General features: G+C 43.4%; 1 protein-coding gene across 6 annotated transcripts in view; it reads left to right on the forward strand.

Annotated features, from left to right (window-relative positions):
• The window catches only part of SPNS1 (SPNS lysolipid transporter 1, lysophospholipid), a 194,249-nt gene that overhangs the window by 22,162 nt on the left and 152,305 nt on the right, over positions 1 to 19,782 (forward strand). The window contains exon 1 of one of the 6 annotated variants that reach the window (XM_085618960.1): positions 985 to 1,080. The exons of the other annotated variants lie outside the window; for them this stretch is intronic. The gene's annotated coding sequence lies outside the window, so the exon portion shown is untranslated. Of the gene's footprint in view, positions 1 to 984; positions 1,081 to 19,782 lie in introns of those variants that run through there. 6 annotated transcript variants of the gene reach the window in all.

A 19,782-nucleotide genomic window follows, 5' to 3' on the forward strand; every position in this document is an offset into this window, starting at 1 on the left:
CATGTACGTATGGGGGTTCACACTCAGCATCCTCCTTGTTCTTTTCCTGTTGCGTCCAGGATGGATTCAGGGGTGGAAAAGGCCTCTGCTGGCCTTTTGACTTTTTTTTGTATTGTTCCCAAAGACGCAGGCAGGGCTCGAGAGCCTATGAGTGCATCTGCAGGGGAGATGGATTCCTCTAAGGGTCCCTCGTCTGCTGGTGCTCGCTACCTATGCCAGTTCCCTGGTGTCGGGAGCAACTTTGAACTCGCACTCAGTTGAAGCGAACTGAACAGTGATGTAGAGACAGAATACTTTCATTTGGGAAATAATTGTTTACATTTCTTCAAGCTCTCAAATGCTTTAGCCAATTGATGGAGGGATATGTAGTATTGGTTGACTCAGAAAACATAGTTGATTATGTATATCAAGAAAGGGGCAGCAGATACCATGCTCTGGCACTTTTTAGATTTCAAGTGGAATGATGGGTGGAACATCTTCTTCTTTCTTTAAACACAGTTCAGATCAGAGAGGAGCGCAAGTACCAAGCAGATATATTCACTTGGATTTCTCCAACTTCTCAAAATTTGGCAATGTATCCTTTGAAGCTCAACTCCAAGTTTGTTTGCCCCAGGGATAATTGTGTAGTGAAGAAGTATTTCTTCTGAAAGCCATATCCAAGAGCATGGGGAGAGCATCCATTCTCTATACTTTGACCTTACACTTGATTTATTTTACTCTTTGGCTGAAAATGCTTCCCCAAAGACATTCAGGGTTGATCTACTAGGGGTATAGCAACATTCTGGCCAGAATTCTAAGGGATTGTTCTGTCGGAAAGATGTAAAGCTGCTACCTGTGCTTCTCATCATATATTTGCCTTCCAATATAATTTGCAGGATTTGGGTGGAGATGGACTTCATTTTGGTGTAGAATCCAAGTTGTCATAACTACGGATATGTGTTTGTCTATGTACATTGTCCTTAATAATAAAATACTAGGCGTATCGGCATCATTTTGTGAACGGTACTTCCGTTGCTGATGGCCAGATTTTACTTTGGTAAACCTTAAGTTATGGTGAGGATGAGGAAGAGAGATGTACAGGTAATACCTGGATTACTTACCAATTATCTTCACAACTCTGTCCTACCATTCCTAGTCTGAGCCATATATTTTGTTCACCCTCTCTAACCGAGTTGGTTGGTTTGTATGTTATCAAGAGAGTGTTGAGAATGTGTACACCATAAAACACCCAGTAGGTGGGCATGAGTACTACTTAAAACTTTGTAAATTTTTGGCTCTACAATTATCCTGTGTGGAAACAAATGAATTGGAAATGTATAAAGTGCATATGTACACCTAAGATGCATCTTGGCTGTAACTTGGAAACTAGCAAGCAACTGAGGGAATTATGGAACTAAAATAATTAACAAAACATATGTTTTACGGCGTGGTGGAGGTGAGAGCGCCTTAAACTGATTTGACTCAGACAAGGAAGAGTAGAATGAAGAGTCGTGAAGATTACAGGTTAGTAATCCAATCATTATTCTCTACGCATTGCAACCTCCTCCCTCATGCCCGTCATTGGCCCATCCCGTCACAGACATGTCTGGTATCATTGTACAACTCTGTCACTGGCTAGATTTATTGTCAACCCAACACTTTCCAACACCTTTCCCTACACTGCCTATCGTTCATGTGACTTCCATCATAAGTCTACCTTTCTCAAGCTTTACCACATTTCCTGTCTGTGTTTGTTTCTCCCCTTTCAATTCCACTCCTAGGACTTACTTCATGTCACTCCCATTTCTTACTTGGCCACCTGTTGTCCCTGTTACTCTCTGATTATTGCCCTCCAGCTGATGTCTCTGAAAGACTTGCAGAGTAGGGGTACAATCAGCTTCTCTCTCGAAATATCTTGCTTAATACTCTTTGTTCTAGATTCAATTTAAAACTTTATTAACAAGCATTTACTTGTTACATACAGTCACATAAAAAATATGACAGAGGCCACAGTGATGGGTCCAGGCGTAATTTAGGGGTGTACATTACAACTGACTTGCCAGATTTGCATTAGCTAAACCACGTATCGCTTTTACAAAAAGTTTCAAAGAAAGTGAAACCAGTGATGAATCGGTGGTTAGCCTTTCTGCTAACTATCCTTGGATGAGCTGCCTTAATGAAAATGTTTGTGTTGTCTTTATTTAATTTTCTTTTTACAGCAGCTACTTGTATATTGCAAGAATTTGTTTAGTAAAATTGAGAGTATGTTTCCATTCATCTGGGGTAAAAGATCATCTAGAGAGTAGCAGTAGAAAAAGATCTCTCAAGTTTGAAAGGTGATTTAGCATTGCCCAATAGAAAGTGGTATTATTTTGCAGCTTTTGCATCATGTAGTTAAAAATTTGGAAAACAACTTGCTACTCCAAATTGTTATGTTAATAATCTTTTGACCAGAATGATTGGGAGGGGGAGAACTATTTTGGTAACTATGGCCAGATCTCCAAAAAAGTTAGATATTAAATCCTCCAGTGATTTTTATTTTTTGTAATTTCTTTTTTTTAATCCATTTTTTCCATCTCGAGTGTGAATATAGGAACTAGACTGGGTGATCTCATGTTTCGAGAAGACTGATTGTTATCAAAGAATAACATTCAGAAATGGGGAAAAAGGGATTTGATAAATACTTGGATTATATGATAAATCCAGAATGGAAATTGGTGCTTTTTTTAAAGAGACAAAATTGGTCAAGAAAGAGCGAGAATGTGATGGTCATATTGTAAAATGAGTTCATAGCTGTATTGATTGATCCTGCTTCCGTCTATATGGCAGAAGATTTGGTTTATAAATTATTTGAAATTATTCAAAATCTGACTTTGAGATGGTGTTATGCAACTTTAATTGCTGAGGTGAATTCTGATCATTTTACAAAAGTAGCCCACATTCCACTTTAACAATTGAGGCCTGAAAAAGAATTAAATTAAACTTTGAGATTATTCGAGGAGTAGCTTTTGGGAAAACTCAGTTTTATGCAAAGTTGCTTTATATACAGGAACCCAGCATACCTCCATAAGTTTGATAGTAGAATAAAGGCAAAATATGGTATGTGCTCCTTGTTCGACCTCAGGAACGGGTTTATATTGCCCGGTCGTGATCAAAATTAATATAATTTTGGGAGGGAAGTTTTGGGTATGTTGAAAACAAGCTGGAGGTGACGATTCAACAGTTCCAATGATTTTTTTTAGTGGGTTTTGCTCACTTTTTAAACTCTTTTCTCTTAAGGAGAAATGCTTAATTTACATTGAAATGCTGGTTGCCAGATCATTGATAACACTGGAGATCACATGTTCCACAATTTATTGAATGAATTAGAAAGATGAAAAAAGTGTGTGTTAGAGAGTGTATTTATGCAACCAGAATATGTACTAATAAAAAAAACCTTCAGGTAAAAAGGGCATTAAAAATCCTCCTATATTTGTATAATTATAGGAGGATTTTTTATGACCTTTTTACCTGAAGGTGTTTTTATTAGTATAAATTTGCAACATAGTGTTTTGTTCTTATTAGTAGAAATATGTTTTCAGTATTTGGGGTTGATGGGGGTACTTTAAAGGTAATTTTCCACAAGCTGTCAAATGTCTAGGAGACCGCAATAAGGGCTTGTGATGCATCTCTAGGTTACCCCTCCTCCCCAGCACCTTGAGACCCTTATGGATGAGAAGTCGCGCTTTAACAAACCTATGATTAGGCTTTCCTGTTTTCAGTTTCTATTTTTGGTGAATTCTGGTAGTGTTTTTTCAGTGTTTTCCAGTGATTTCAATACCTCAAAAAAACAGTGCTTTTCAGTGGTTACTCATTTTTGAGCCATAAAAAACAACTGAAACGGTGTTTTACCGGTGTTTATGGAACGCTTTGCATTTATTATTGCTTGCTTTCTTCATTGATGCATGGTATATAGACAGTGTACGTACAGTGTATGAGGTCCAAATACATTTTTACAAGTCGAAGGTTAAGTCAGCACTTTCTGAAATATGCCTGAAAAGGGTGGCTCTGTGCAAGGCACACCTCTTGAACTGCGGGGTACAGAGAGAACTTTTTGGAAATGAGAGATTTCTGGGGGTGTTGGGCGTTGTAGGCAAGGCAGGCAGTTCTCATAGTTCATTTAGAATCAATGTGTTGTCATTTGAAGAAAGTGAGAGCTGGGTGACCTGTTCATGGTTTTGGGCACTCCTCACAAATCATGTAGCATGATGGCATGGCTCTGAGTAAAACTAGGCTGGTTTTCACTGCTGTTTTTTTTCCCCTCTGAGATTTATATAGTGCTAACTCGACCTGAAGGTATTGAAGCGCTTCACATGAGCGCGTGTTGCGTTACACAAGGGCACTTTCATTTTTGTTAGGGACGGGTAGATTACATGATTTGCCCAGAATCACAGGATGTTGAGCGTCATTGCCGAGACTCGATCCCCGTTCGCCAGATTTGAGGTCCACCGCCTTAACCATTAGACTACATCCTCTCCTGCTGTTATTTTCAAGGTTTATGGAAGAGTCTATGCTTTAAGTGTTTGAGTTTGTGATGTTGAAATCTTGCCATTGCAGTATCACAATGATTACAAAAACCGGTTTTGTAAAAGAATGATAACTGGTTTGCTATTTCAGCCGTAGGTGCCTATCAACATGATCAGTTAAATACAACCGAAGAGTGCCAGCAAAGTGCGAGCAGAAAGAAGCACTACCGCAAATCAAACTCCTACTCCCCTTATTTACCCCAACCCCCGCATGCTGGACATCAGCACCACTCTCGGCGTGAAGGATGGCCGGGTGCTCTCCAATAAGGCCAGAGAAAGACATCTTTATTAGTGTGAGATTTCTCCTTAGTAATAAGCACACTTCAAATAATTAGCGTGCTTTACATAATAATTGAAATTATGGAAATGCCAGACACTTATTCAAGCAAGTCACCATTACCAAATTTTAAACTAGATAGACCTGTGGTTTTGGAGCCATGAGAAAATGCCTTCCAGAACTAACAAGATCTTTGGAATGGTTACAAGTGAATTAGCTTAAGTAGTAAATAAAGATGGAAACGTACCCCTGTACTTGTTATGTAGACACAAGGCTCAAAGAAAAGATGCTCTCAAAGGGAGAGTAGGCGGTCAGCTATTTGAAGGGGAGGGTGTCTTGACGGATTCTACCAAGGAACAAGACCTGGTTTATAGTTTCATCAAATCTAGATGTGCTGCGTCTGTCATTGCACCACTTCCAGACTCCGAACTGGTCTTGCTGCATCCTGAAAACCCCATTAAGATCCTGGTGTATCCGGGAAGTTGTCACTTAAGAGCACATGATTCAGTTCTCTTAACTATCTACATCCATATGGTCCCACAGGACATAGTTCGGTGTCAAAATGCAGACAAACCTGCTGTTCTCTGCTGGGAATTGAGAGCAGATCCGGTCAGACACATGTGCCCTAGTTACCACACCCTGTCCTAGGTGATCTAATGATGCCAAATAACTATTTGCTTACTACCTTCAGGATTGACGCCGGACTGCCCCTGCACATCTTTATCGCTCGTGTTCATATCGCCAGCAACTCGCCGCGGAAGTCTGCTGATCGGGGCTGCCTGCCATCTGGGGGAAAGGAATCAGGACCGGGGCTGCGAGCAGCAGGGACTCCATAGTCCAGGAGTCCCTGCGAGCCCAACCACCAACACCTGGGCTGCTCTCCCTGGCCGCCACGCCCCCACGCCCACGGGAGTAAAAGAGGATTGATTTCTCCCTAACAGCGGGATAACTATTTGCTTACTACCTTCAGGATTGACGCCGGACTGCCCCTGCACATCTTTATCGCTCCTGTTCATATCGCCAGCAACTCGCCTCAAATCACCGCGGAAGTCTGCTGATCGGGGCTGCCTGCCATCTGGGGGAAAGGAATCAGGACCGGGGCTGCGAGCAGCAGGGACTCCATAGTCCAGGAGTCCCTGCGAGCCCAACCACCAACACCTGGGCTGCTCTCCCTGGCCGCCACGCCCCCACGCCCAAGTACTTTACTATTTAATGAACTTGGTTACCCGCTGCGCGGGAGCGCGCGGGAGCGCCCGGGGCTAAGCCCGGGCAAAGGGCGGGCCGTCTGAGGCCGTCAGAGAACGGAGGAGACCGGACCGGGCCCTCTCCATAACAACGAGGTACTCTCAGAACCTAATCGTTCACCAACCCAGCATATTGTATGAGAGCCCTAAGTAGCCTGGTTTAAATATTGTTTACCATAATTTGTTGACGAATAATTGTTCCAGGCGACTGTGGAGATGGTTCTTACGAGAGGGACTAAAGACAAAGTAAAGGGAGGTGGGGGAAAACGTTTAGGCCCTATGGACGACTTTATTAGGTCTCGGCTGCGAAGCCTGCGCTTGCGCAGTCTCGCTCCGAGATTTAATGACTTTGAGAAGAGGGGCTTGCACCCGCCCCTCTTCTCTCCTGTTCTCCATTGGCTGGCCTCTTAAATGCTGGCCAGCCACTGGAGAAGAGGTCCAGTCACTCCGTTGAAGCCCCGTCCTTTTCGGATCGGGGGGCGTGTTTTTTGCGAGAAGTCTCAGGGAGGAGACAACAGCAAAACACGCCCCCAAATCCGAAAAGGACGTGGCGTTTCTCCGAGGCATTTTCTGCTGTGCCTCGGAGAAAGGCGGTGGTGTCCCGGCGTTGCTCCCTCACCTGATCTCCTTGTTTTTCTTTGTTAAAGGAGGCATCACTTTCCTGTCACAGACGCCGCACCTCTGGCCCTCTCCCCCATCAAGTTACAGGCATACTTGATACGCGCGTATGCAGCTGTAGTTTGCTCACATTCAGATACCGCCGCCTTAAACTGTCTTATCTTTTAGAAGACGACAAATCGCATTTTCCCGTTGCATATTTGGCTTCACTTGAAAGTTGTACAACTAAACCCGACATACGGTCCTGTCGCTCCCCAAATCGCAGGTTAAATTCACAATTCTGTGCGCTGCATGTACCCTCGGGCACACATCTACAACCCGCCTCGCTTTGGAATTCGATCGGGGTCCAGCCTGGACGGTCTTAGTATGTCATCGGTGCCCCTGGGGCACGGAGATTCTTTTAGCTTCCCGGGGTTTTAGGGTTGGATAAATTCTCTCGACGCCATGTTAAAGTCAGGACACGGCCATAGCGCATAACGTACAAGCGGTGATAAGTCATACGGCCTTGAGATTGTGCATGATTCGACAATGACTAGCATGCAACGCGCATTTATAATGTTTTCCCGAGCCAAACGCTGACGTACAGGGGGTGCTGTATTTGTTATTTATATTGTATCGCCTCCCAATGTTAGGATACAACTCTACAAACTGTATCCGAAAGGCAAAATGTGCCTGCAAGATAACACATCCGTATGTTCAAGAACCGATTCTTAGCTGCGAACACTATCTCTTGCGCAGTTAACGTTCATAAACCGCTACCACTGGGATTGCGCCACCTCTGCCTTGAGTGGGATCGCGCCACCTCTGCCTTGAGGGCTCCTTTCCCAATCCATGATGGCGACCGGAAGTTAGTGGCGAGAAGTTGTTTGCACCAGGGTGCCCGGTGCGTTCCAGGAGAGGGGAAGGTGTGGGAGGGGCAGGCGCGAGACGGCGCGTGCCGTGCCTGGAGAGGAGCGGGGCGCGCGAGACGGGGGACATGCACTTCTCCATCCCAGAGACCAAGACCCGCAGCGGGGAGGGCGGGTCCTCCGACGTGGTGAGTGATTGGGTCCCTGAGGGTGCCCTGTGCCTCTCACCCCTCTTCTTTACTCTGTTCCCGTCCTCACTGTGCCCTTCTCACCCGACCCATCTCTGGCTGTCCCGCTGTCTGTGCCTATCAGGCCTCTTCTTACTCCGTCCCCCATCATGCCGGTACATTAGCATCCTGCCCTTCTCACCCGACCCATCTCTGGCTGTCCCGCTGTCTGTGCCTATCAGGCCTCTTCTTACTCCGTCCCCCATCATGCCGGTACATTAGCATCCTCCTGTCTGTACCCTCAGCAGAGACAGTCTCCCCCTCTTCCCCGCTGAGTGTACCCTTATCCTCCACCCCCCGGTACACACTCAATGCCTCTCCTTTACCCGGTTGCATTTATTTGCAAGGACCCCCATTTGCCCTGGTTGCACTTCTTCTACTGCCTGTGCCCCCCCTTCCCTTTAAATACTGTAAATATCTCTATAGCCCCGTTGCTGGGGGGAGGGCTGTGCTGTTAATGCCGCCCTGGCCTTTGAAACATCCCCTTACACCTCTGTTACAAGTATAGCACTCTCCTACCTGCCTTTAGGACCTTCCTACCCACCACCTCGCACTACCCTGCTTTGTCCCTTACTCACTATTTGGCCTGTCCCACTTTTCTGCTTCCTGACTCTCTGATTTGCACCACCTTACCCACCGTTTTTCTGCTGTCCCCTCCTGCCTGTCCGATCCACACAACCCGCATTGCTTCGTGTCCTTCTGTCTAACACCCCTACGGTGCTGCTCCTTGTAACACCCTCACTCTTGTCTATACAGCCCTCCTTTCCATATCACCCTGCTTATGTGTCCCTCTGCATCCATCATCTCTGTACTGTTCACCTTCCTGCCTATACTACCACCCTCAGCTTCCTGTAGTACCCTCCTGACGGTCTATACCACCTTCCGTGCCCATTGCACTCTGCTCGCACTGCCAGCCACACTCCAGCACCACCACCCTCCTTCCAGCACCACCACCCTCCTTCCAGTCTGTGCCATTTATATTCTCTTTCTTTACCACCCTCCTCGCTGTACCTCCACCTCATAGTGCTTATGCCAGCCTTCATTCCTACTGGAAACCCCTGTCTCTTACTTGTGCCACCCTTCATTCGCACTATATGCATGTCTGTTTCGTGTGCCGGAATTCTTGGCCATATAACCTTGCTCTTCCTTGTCTGCTCCACCCTGCAACCTTTCATTCTACCCAACCAGCTGTCATTCCCTTTGTGACCTTACACCCACCCCATGTACCAATTTTCATCACTCGACCGCCCTATTCGCTACACCACTGCCACCCTCTGACATGACCCCCTTTAGCCCCTCCTCCCTTTTCCGGATGTTCACAATGTTTGCATTTGCTTGCATCCTCACGGTGTGACACCTGCGCCCACCCGCCAGTTCACCCTCTGCAGGGAGACCCATCTCTTCCAAAGTGCAGCACTGATGACGATAATTAACCTTCATTTCGAAGGACGGAGTTGTGTGACGTCGCCTTGTTCAAAACATATCTAGCTATAAGTGCGAGGGACGAAATCGCAGTTTCTCTTTGGAATATATGCATACTTCGTGAGCCCCTGGCTCCTTTAGGTGGAGTTTTGCCTTTAGATGCATTTTTGAGGTGGCCCCAGCCGCTGGAAAATGTGGGACTTGTGGGTTAGGGAAGTTGCAGAGTGATTCATATGGCCTGCTCGTGTGTTCTTAAATGAATCTTTGTCACAGTCCCTTGCTCTCCCCCGTTTTATTTTTTATTTATGTGTGTTGTGCAAAGGTTCCATAAAATTGCTACATAAACTGTTTGCATGTATTCCTATCTTGACTAAGGAAAAAACCTCCCAATTACTGGGTTTTGCAACAGTGAATGTGTGTAAGCTCTGTTGGTGCTTGCATTAGTCACAAAGTTATTTTTGTCTTCTGAACTAAGTGAGCAAGTCATCTGGATGCCTCGGGGTATAATTTTTTTTTGTCCAAATGATTTAACATGTTCAGAAGGTCGGAACGATTACTTAGCTCGTTTTGAACGTGCTGTAGAAATGTTTTGGCCTTTTTCGATTTCTGGTCCCTCGCTTAATTTATAAATCCCTGCTAACACTTTCTTTAGTGGGGAATGGTGGTCACTGAAATGAGGATCAGTGGAAGGCATTAACATCTTTTATGCGTGTTTATGGTGTGATGACAGAAAGCTCCTGGCCTAAAGCTGGGTGAAACCACAAGGCAGGCGGCCAAGTGCTTTGTATGTATTATAAGTTTAATTGAGGACAGTTAAGCAGGTTTATTTTTTAAAAAGGCGAAATGTTCATTGAAAATGTGAGCAAAATATTGAGCCATTTGATTTTTTTATTTTGTGTGTTGTGTAAAACAAGAGCTAATTACTGGATATATAGTTAATCATTTCAGGAAAGAAACCAATGCTTTACTGAGAACTAATTCTGTATTCAGAAGGGAGCCATTAATAAAGGTCTTCTCTGCAGTATGCAGCCAACAAACAGCGCTTATCGGATTGAGAATATTCAGGCTTTGTTTCTTTCGTGAATAGAACTTTATTAAGCAATGGCCCATTGCAAAACATAAAAGCATATTTCACAGGGCACTGTAACATTTTAAATACATCACTGCGGCTTGTGAACAAGTTTTCATATTTCATTTGACATATTGGCTTTTTACACCACTGCATTTTGTGTAAAAAGTTTCCAAATCCCGAGCTACTATTGAAGATTATTAGTGCAGTAATAGTGACCTCCTGAGGCACGATTACATTAGTGGCCCCCCATGCATTATTAACAGCAGTGGTCACCCCAGATTATCAGACAAAACTGCCGGCTGTAATGTAAAAAGGCCTTATGAATTTGGAATGCCCCTGCATGGGTAATACATACTCCCCTGGCACCCAGGTGATCATATTAGCAATACGTCTTTCCCACTCCGCATCATTTTTCAGCATTTAAAATATTTTTCTCTAAACATTAGGCTCTGGACTTATGAGTCATGCAAATGCACACATTTGTGTCTCAAATTCATGTTTCGGTTTTGATATACATATCTTAATTCAGCCAAGCAAAAGCCTCTAATTTACTATGCCGGCCTGAACACAGGAGAGCTACGTAGAGGCAGGTGGGGGAGCTGCTCATTGGAGAAGCCTGCTTTAGAAAGAGACGGGCATTGGGTCAGGGGGAGACCAACAGCGGGGCGGGGGAGACCAACAGTGGGGCGAGGGAGAAACTCGCAGTGGGGAGCCGAGATATCGCGTAGCGTTTCAATGCAGTACAACAACTCCCAAGCATCATCCCATCTGACGTTTTGCAGAACTGTAGACAGGGTGGTAAAACTGTGTGGGGCTCGGGGCAAACTGCTGCATCAGTTTTTATTCCCCTCCTGGTATTTCAGCGGGCCTGCAGTGAAAGTCTGTGTGGCTGGATGTGGTATTACAGCCAAATCTTCAGAGTTTGGAACTGGAGAACCAGGTTTGAGTCTCCGCGTCAGCTCAACATTCAGTGATTCTGGGCAAATCACTTAAATCTCCCTATGCCTAAACAAGCATTTACAATGCAACGGTCTCTGCATTGTTAAAGTTAGAGCTATTGGCAGTGCTCATGACAATGCCGTTTCTTTAAATGTTTTAAAAACAAAAACATAAACAAAAATAATGTCATGAGCAATGCCAATAGCTCTAACTTTACCAATGCCGAGACCATTGCATTGTAAATGCTTGTTACTAAGGCGAACAACTTTATTTACCAAAGCATCAGCCTAATAGAAGGCAGGGTCTCTTTAGATCTAGCCCTGGCAAAGAGGTCATACATGGGAAACTTGAAGAATGCAAAAACCCCCGAGACCCGCCAAATTGGGGGCTGTGGGTCCACTCCCACAGGTAGGAGAAGTCTCCCAAATAATGTAGATCTATCAGCTTCACAACTTTCCGATTTTCAAATAAATCTTGATCTAGAAAAATCCCCAGTCCTAATCCCCGAAATAACTCCGGATGAAATAAGGATTACCAGAGGGAAAAGAGAGGGGGCAATTAGGAAAAGAAGAACAAAACCTAATAATTCGATCCCACATGACTCTAGTACTTTACATGAACCAAAACCTTTAACACCTACATCTGAGAATCCCCACTCTGATAAATCAGTTACTAATCAGTTTACGCATGAAAACCTAGATTCTCTTAGCGTAGTTAATTCTATCTCTTCTTCACCTACCTACTCGCAAAGAGACAATTTAAACCCAGTGTCAATAGCTAACATAGCAGATCTTCTAAAAATTACCATTACCCCACTCGAATTAAGGTTGTCTCTGATGGAACAACAATTACAGCTTCTTGTTGATATTATGAAACCAAAACAAGTAATAGGGGGGGGGGGGGGGAGAGAAAAGAATCAAACCACCCCTTCAAAAGGTGTCATATACGCATAAAAAAAACTCTAAAAATGCCCCTTCCGACTCTCCATCTAAATTACTACCTCCCGAAACAACCATCATAGAGAGAATAGAAGATCCTATTGCTAACTCCAAGATTCATCCTTCTCAGAATAATGTCTTGGGAGCAGCAACGCCAGGGCCTAAAAACTCCACTCTCATGGGAAAAAAAACGTTGCAACAAACAAGCACTTTGACCCAAAACAAACAGGTCCCTAAACAAGTAACAACTGATCACACCACAGCTGACACGAGGGGCTACAAAAAAAGGTTGGCAGTTGACTTGCCTCCAGAAGCAAGCCCCTATGTGGTAGTTATGGTAGGAGTACCCGAGTTAGACCACGTTGTGGAATCTACCTGGTCGCTGAAAAATAAGGTGCAGTTTTGGTTAAATAACAACCGCCCCATTACAGAACCCGGGTCATCTAGGATCCTGATGGTCCGTAGAACCCCGTGGATGGGAAATAGCAGGAAAACAATACCAGGTGACTGCATTTTGATTTCCTTTGACCATCCATGGGTGGTGGACCACATATGTTCTTGGGAGCGTTCAAACACCCACGGCGAAATAGGAATTAGGCGTCTCTCCTTTTTTTATCCCTCTAGGTTCATTAGGGAGGCTCAAATCACCAATGCTCCTTACTGGGAAACAATAGCCCCAGTCCACGATAATTACTCCAATCGATGGAATACAGTGGGTCCTCGTTTCCATGAGCATGGTGGTTATAGGCCAATTCCAGGCCCACAATTTTGGGGAAGAGGAAGTGACGACTGGGGCGTCCATCAATTGTGGACGTTAAACAGAGAGCCAACCCAAAGGGAAACCTGGTTTGGGATTCCCACGGACAATAGATTCAGTGTTCTCGAAACGGTCGATTGACCACCAATCAATTCCAAACCTATCGATCATAGTTCTTCTCAACTAATATCGAACCCCATATTGGATTGTTCAATCCAAGAAACAATGAATAATGTAGATCTGTATTCTCTATCCATTTTTTTTTGGGAATATAGCAGGGCTCCGTTCAAAAATTGAAGACGGTTCACTGACACATTTCCTGGAAGGGGGGAATATCATATGTCTCCAGGAGACTTGGTCTCTGACAGAGCTTCACCTCCCTGGCTATCAAATGTATTTTACGCCAGCTCTGGGGGGTGGCATTGGTAGACCCAAGGGAGGGTTGACTACATATATTGCCAACACAATTAATGATCTTAAAACATCTTTGGTGTTGTCTGATCCAAATTTCCAACTATTAAAGCTCCTTTTTAATAAATTTGAGCCCATCCTTTTGCTCAATGTATATAATAATCTTGAGGAGGAACAATTTTTGTCTCTCATCAATTTAATTAAGGAGAAACTGGGACATAACTCTCTACCTGGTAAGGGGCCAGTCCACCTCATATGCGGAGGAGACTTAAACATTCACCCATGTCCACACGTTGGGAAAAATAGATGTGGAATTGTGGATGAAGAGAACGCTCCTATTATGCACTTTAATCATAGTAAAGCGGGGACTGCAATGATCAATATGTTGGTTGACTTAGAACTGGAAATAGTAAACAAATTGATTCCAGACTCAAATCTCTTACAACCAACGTATGTGGGTAGGGGCTTTAGTACGACAGTGGATTATATTCTTCTCTCCCCAGGCTTATTACCTCGAGTAAGGTCCTGTGAGGTACTGTTAAACACTTTTAGCGACCACTCCGCTCTTAGACTAGAAATTCAACGATTGAAGGGACAACCTGAAATTAGTGTAATTGCGTCAACCCTCACTCAAAACAAATTGGAGTTAGGCAGGACAAATGGTTACACAGTAAAGTGGGAGACGCTGGATCCGGAGATAATCACGGCGAAATTGGTAACGGAGTCATATCTAAATATAACCAATTGCCTCGATACAACGTTACCTGAAGAAGCTGTTTTAACCAACTTTTCACTAATACTGGAAAAGATTAAGGAACTTCTCACCATAACATCCAGGAGGTCACCCCCGATTAAAAAAGGCTGGTTCAATCATTCCTGTACCATGGCCCTGTCTAACTTAAAGAAGGAACTAAAAAAACAGTGAGAGACCCCGAAATGATTCAATTGCTGAGGCGTCAATATGTCTCTGTACGAAAGCAAAGAATCACTGAATTAAAAATGAAATTGTGGGATGATTTACACTCTAGCGCCGTATCTAAGGATAGTTTGGCTTTTTGGCGTACTGTCAAAACACCATATCTCTTGGGTTCAGATACCCCCAAGATAGAGGTGGCAATTGATGAGGCTACGTGGGTGGCACATTTTTCTAATATCTTTAAAAACCCAGTAATTATAAGCAAAGGACTAGAACACAGTCTCCCAAACGTCAATTACCCCATTTCCCTAATTTTTGATATCACTGAAGTTCTAGCGGCCCTGAATGCTAGCAAAAGTGGGAAAGCCCCAGGCCCAGATGGGGTTCCAGTAGACCTGTTTGAATTTAATCCGGACCTCTGGACCCCCATCTTAACCAGAGTATGCATTGCAGTGGCAAAAGTGGGACTGATGGACTCTTGGACAAAGTCTATCATGGTCCCAATTTTTAAAAAAGGTGACCGCCAAGATGTTAATTGCTATCGTCCCATTTCCCTTTTAGACTCGCTAGGCAAAGTGGTCGGTAGAGTCGTTCTTGAACGACTCCAGCAGTGGGCAGAGGAGGGAAACATTATCTCAGACCTTCAATTTGGATTCCGGGAGGGGTTTGGAACGGTAGAGCAGGCCCTGAACCTTAGTCTGATCCTGGGAAAATACTGTCAAGCAAAAAAAGAAACTGTGTATATGGTCTATGTAGATTTATCTGCCGCTTTTGATTGTGTCTCACACACGAAACTCTGGAATATCTTGTTACTCATGGGAGTGGACCCGTCTCTCGTAGATTTTATGAGAGAACTATACTCCGGGGCCACCGCTAGGGTGCGTTTTGGCACAAAGGGTGAATTGACTGCGCCGTTCGGTGTGGAGCGAGGCGTTAGGCAGGGATGCGTCCTCGCCCCCTTCCTCTTCTCCCTGTACACAAATGGCCTGGAGGTGGAGATGTTGAGGGGGGCTCTGGACCTACCCCGGGTCAAACGGCGATTGATACCCGCCTTGCTCTACGCCGATGACGTGGTCATTCTGGCCCGCACCCCACGCGAATTGCAAAAATCCCTAAACAGATATGTTGAGTTCATGGGTAGCCTGGATTTACAAGTTAATGTGAAAAAAACATTTGTCATGGTAGCCGGGCGAGCTAAAAAGCGTGTAAAGAATATCTTTCTTAAAGAGCAAAAACTTGAGGTGACTACGAAGTATTGCTATTTGGGTATAATGATTGACGATAGGCTCAACTGGAGAGCAGCAGTGGAGGCCAGATATTTGTTTAAAAGAGCCATAATGTCCCTGATAAGTTTCTCACAGAGGCTAGGGAAAAGGCCCCCAGTGGAGCTGCTAAAAATTTACTTAGCTAAATGTCAGGCGATTGCCCTTTACGGAGCAGGCCTGTGGGGATCTGTAGAAATCAGTACCCTTCAGGTTGCCGAAAATAACTTCTTAAGATTTCTTTTAGCAGCACCAATGAGCTCCTCAGTATACGCTCTTCACCTGGAGCTTGGTATTCCCTACCTCGAGGACTTGATAAGAATTCAACCGTTATTGCTCTGGCGTCGTATCTGGTCTTCCGATTACAATGTGTTTTCACAGGAAATCCTGACGGACTCAATGACCACAGACCACTCTATAACAATTCAATGGTTATGCTATGTAAAAATTTTTTTTTAAGGATCTAGGTCTGGAGATCTATTACACAGACCCAAAAAAAATTAACGAATTGTCAAAGAAAGGGCTTAAAAAACTGGCTTTAACGCATTTGGAGTCCCTGAGGCTGACTTCCGTGGCGTCGAAACCCTCGGTTGTTCAAGCTAATTTGATTCAGATTACTTACTCCATTCAACCCTATTTGATAATACAGATTAGCACTTACCACAGAATGTTGCTAACAAGATTTAGGCTTGACTCCTTTTTTAGGTTAGTATCCTTCCCCAAGAGAAACAGTTGGGAGAAGGTTTCCATTCCTTGCCCTTGTGATGAAGTGTCAATTCAGTCAAATTTACACACTATTTTGTTTTGTAAATTTCATCATCCACACAGGAGGGTCTGGTTACTACCTATATTAAAGAGTTGGGGATTAAGACAATGTCGCCCGGCAATGCTACGCCTTCAAAGCCTAGACTCCGAATTGACCTGTTATCTTGTCCTTAACTTTCTAAAATGTATTTTGAAACATAGGAATAATTTGTAAGCAGCAGTTTGATCCCAGTATATGTAGATGAACTGAAACTTTGTAAATTCTTGGTTTTAACCATATGAGCTGATAATTGATTAGTTTTAACTTTTATTGTTTTTTATTTTATGTGCGTTTTCTTTTTTGTAACTGCTCTTTTATGGTTTTTTAAAATTGTAAAAACCGAATAAAGAAATTTATTATTTTTAATGATGTCAAAAGTGGTCCACCAGTTTAATTAAACCAATTTAACTTGTCTCCTCTATCTCTCAGATAAAGCTGCTTCTCCTGTGCTCATTGACTCCGTTTTAGTTCTTCCATAGAGAGGAAACTCAGAATGAAAATCTGACGGGAGTGTGCTCTCTACTAATCTTCTATCTGAACATTAGCTTCAACTTCCAAATTTTTTTAAATCTGTAGAAGGGAAAATATTGGTCTATGAAGCAAAGGCTGGGGCGGTCAAAATATTGTCTTTTTGTTTGTTTTTGACAAAACAATCGTTTTTTGTTTTTTTAGCAAAACAATCATTTTCCTAATACAGTTGGTGACAAATATACTGTAGCTTTTGGATTTGGCTGAGTATGTTATTAACAGTCACGCGGACGTTTTTGTGTAGGAACTTTTAATTGGCTAATATTGGCTCTGGGTTCTTTACATTGAGAGACGCCTGTGGTCAAAAGAAAATGACGGGAGAGGGAGAAAATATGTTGTCGTTATGAAATGTCACGCTCATTTTAGTTTAGTATGTCTATCGTAGACAGTCTTGTCGTTTCAAAGAGGAATTGTTTTCTTTTTATTTGCCTATGTATAAAATGCAACTCTTTTCAACTAGGTGAAGTTTTAAACATTTCTTTTAACTTTCTAAACAAACGAAGTTTGCTTCTCTTTGGGGTTTACCGGCAGCCAGGTCATGGGGTTTCTGTTGCCCTGCCACTTATTGTGGCACACACGCGGACTTTTCTGCTCCGCATATCATATACAATCCCACTCCAGAGTGTTTAGGAGACGTGCCAGGGACTTGTCAAAGAATGTTATGGGACTGTAAAGACAACCATGAGGACAGCACATTGCCACTCATGTAGGGAGGAGTCAAATGGGAATAACCCCACCACTTGGAGACTGTGTGGAAAAAAAAGGGATTGAAGCCAGATTAGTGCACGGTCACGAGGGCCAATGGCGTGAAGCCCTTTCTATGGACACTGACACATCCTTACGAATTAGGACTGTGGCACGCCGCCAGGCACCTCCTGTGAATAGTCACTGGAGGCTGCGGACCCTGGCTAGGATGCTTCCTCCAAGTCTGAAGGTATCCTGGAAGGGTCCATTTGCAATGCAATAGGTCTTGCATTTTTTAGATTTAGAGCTATTAGCGTTGTAAATAAAAATGTCTTTTACCTATGTGTTTTGGTTTGGGGTGTAGTGGATGTAGGATTAGAGACACAGATGCAGCAGAGCCTCGAGGACTTAGGATAATAAATTACCACTGGGACGACAGAAGCAGCTGCAGCACAGTGTTTGATTCATAAGGGAATAGTTGTGTTGTGCGTGTGCCTGGTGAATAGATTCTAGGTTTTTGGATGCATAAGAGAATTTTGTATGTTATATGTGTGTCATGTTGCAGTGTAAACCTCCACAGGGGTTGCTGTTGAGTACAAGGAGGGAATTGGAGGCAACATGGAAGATGACGGCGACTGTGGTGTAAGCCATACACTCACTGAAACAAGTGTTTTAATACTGCTTCTATAATTTGAGGTAGTTGTCAGTCTCTCTAATTGCCTCATGAAATATACCTATGAATACGTGTGATGTGCATATATGGAGAGGAGCTGCATGTGTGCCAATGTCGGAGGTGTTTATGTAGGTAGGTATGTAACTGTAGGTCCATGAGTGTCTGTGTCCAGTTGTAAATATAACTTCACAGTAAAAGCACAATTTGTGAATCATCTCTGTGCCTGTGGGTGCATACCATGGGCAAATTAAAGAAGATAGGATGCTGAGATTCTAGAAAAGCACAATTACTGGAGGCAGATGACCTACTGATATACTAAGAAGGATCTAAACCCTTCATCATCCAGAAAATATAGTAAACAAAAACCAAGTAAAACAAACCCACATGGTACACTGACCAAGTATAGCAGCTTTGAGTTTGGCGTAAGAATAAAAATGCTGTACTATCGGAAACCTGCTGATGTGAAACATGTATGCTTTTTATTGTACCATGCAGATTTTGGTGCATTATTCACCAAACCCTGCATGTTAGTCCCAGAAAACTTGTAATAGGCCCTATAAATAACAGACCCGGGTATAGTTATTGATAAGGTGTGATGAACAGCGCCTTCATTCCTGATCAGACCCTTATAGTTTTTCTCTGACTCTTATTTGTGGAGAGCAACACAATCCTGCCCTTTGTCTAGTCATTTCCTCTGTATTTGCGGACATGGCTTTCACTCGAACTAAGAAAGGGAACCGATATTATGGTCCTCAGGGCCAGCAATGGAACCGAAGGTTGCTACAGGTGATAGCAAACCAACCCACCACTCTTTATTTCTTTATTGATTTAGCTGAAAGGCCATACAATTAATAAAAACAATTCATATAAAACGGCCCGTAAGAACACATTAAAAGAACAATTGCTCGCTCAAAGTTATTTGATGCAAGTTATTAAAAGTGCAAGTTACAAAGTCCATGTCTTTGTCACTGACAAAGTATGCTGTACAACTGCGTGCATTTTCATAATCATAACAGATATAAAAATGCAGAAAAAGAAAAGAGTTCAATAGTAGAAAACAACGTCCTTCGTGTTATGGAAAAAACAGTAAATAATGCTTACTTAAACAACCAATGTTGCATACGACATACACATATTGAAAGCAACATATAACCTTGCAACAGAAAAAAAATCTATATAGGACAGCACTTCTATTTAAATTATGAACGCTAACGCACTTTTAGTAGCTCCTGTGCTGAAGCATCATTGCTGTCCGTGTGCATGTATCCAGAAAACAAAAGCCAAGTAAAACAAACTGATATGCAGCAGTGATAAAGCATAGTAGCTTTAAGTTTGGTGCAGGAATCACAACTCTTGCCATAGGAAAAACGGCTAAAATAAAGGACCAGCAAAATGAAAAAACAAACTGTAGATCACTCACCTCGACTTCGTAGACCGGAACTGGTGTCCTGCACACACTGAAAGGGCATGAATTAACTGAGCTCAGCTGATACTTTTGCACTCCGAGCTCATGTGCTATGAAAGCCATGCGCTAGCGGGTGAACAACAAACATAGGCGTTCGGTTTGTCATGGCCAGCACGAGAGTGCGGGTGAACATCATCTGATGCCCTTTTCCT

The sequence above is a fragment of the Triturus cristatus genome, chromosome 7 (assembly GCF_964204655.1).
Source record: "Triturus cristatus chromosome 7, aTriCri1.1, whole genome shotgun sequence".
In the NCBI taxonomy this organism is placed as follows: Eukaryota; Metazoa; Chordata; class Amphibia; order Caudata; family Salamandridae; genus Triturus; species Triturus cristatus.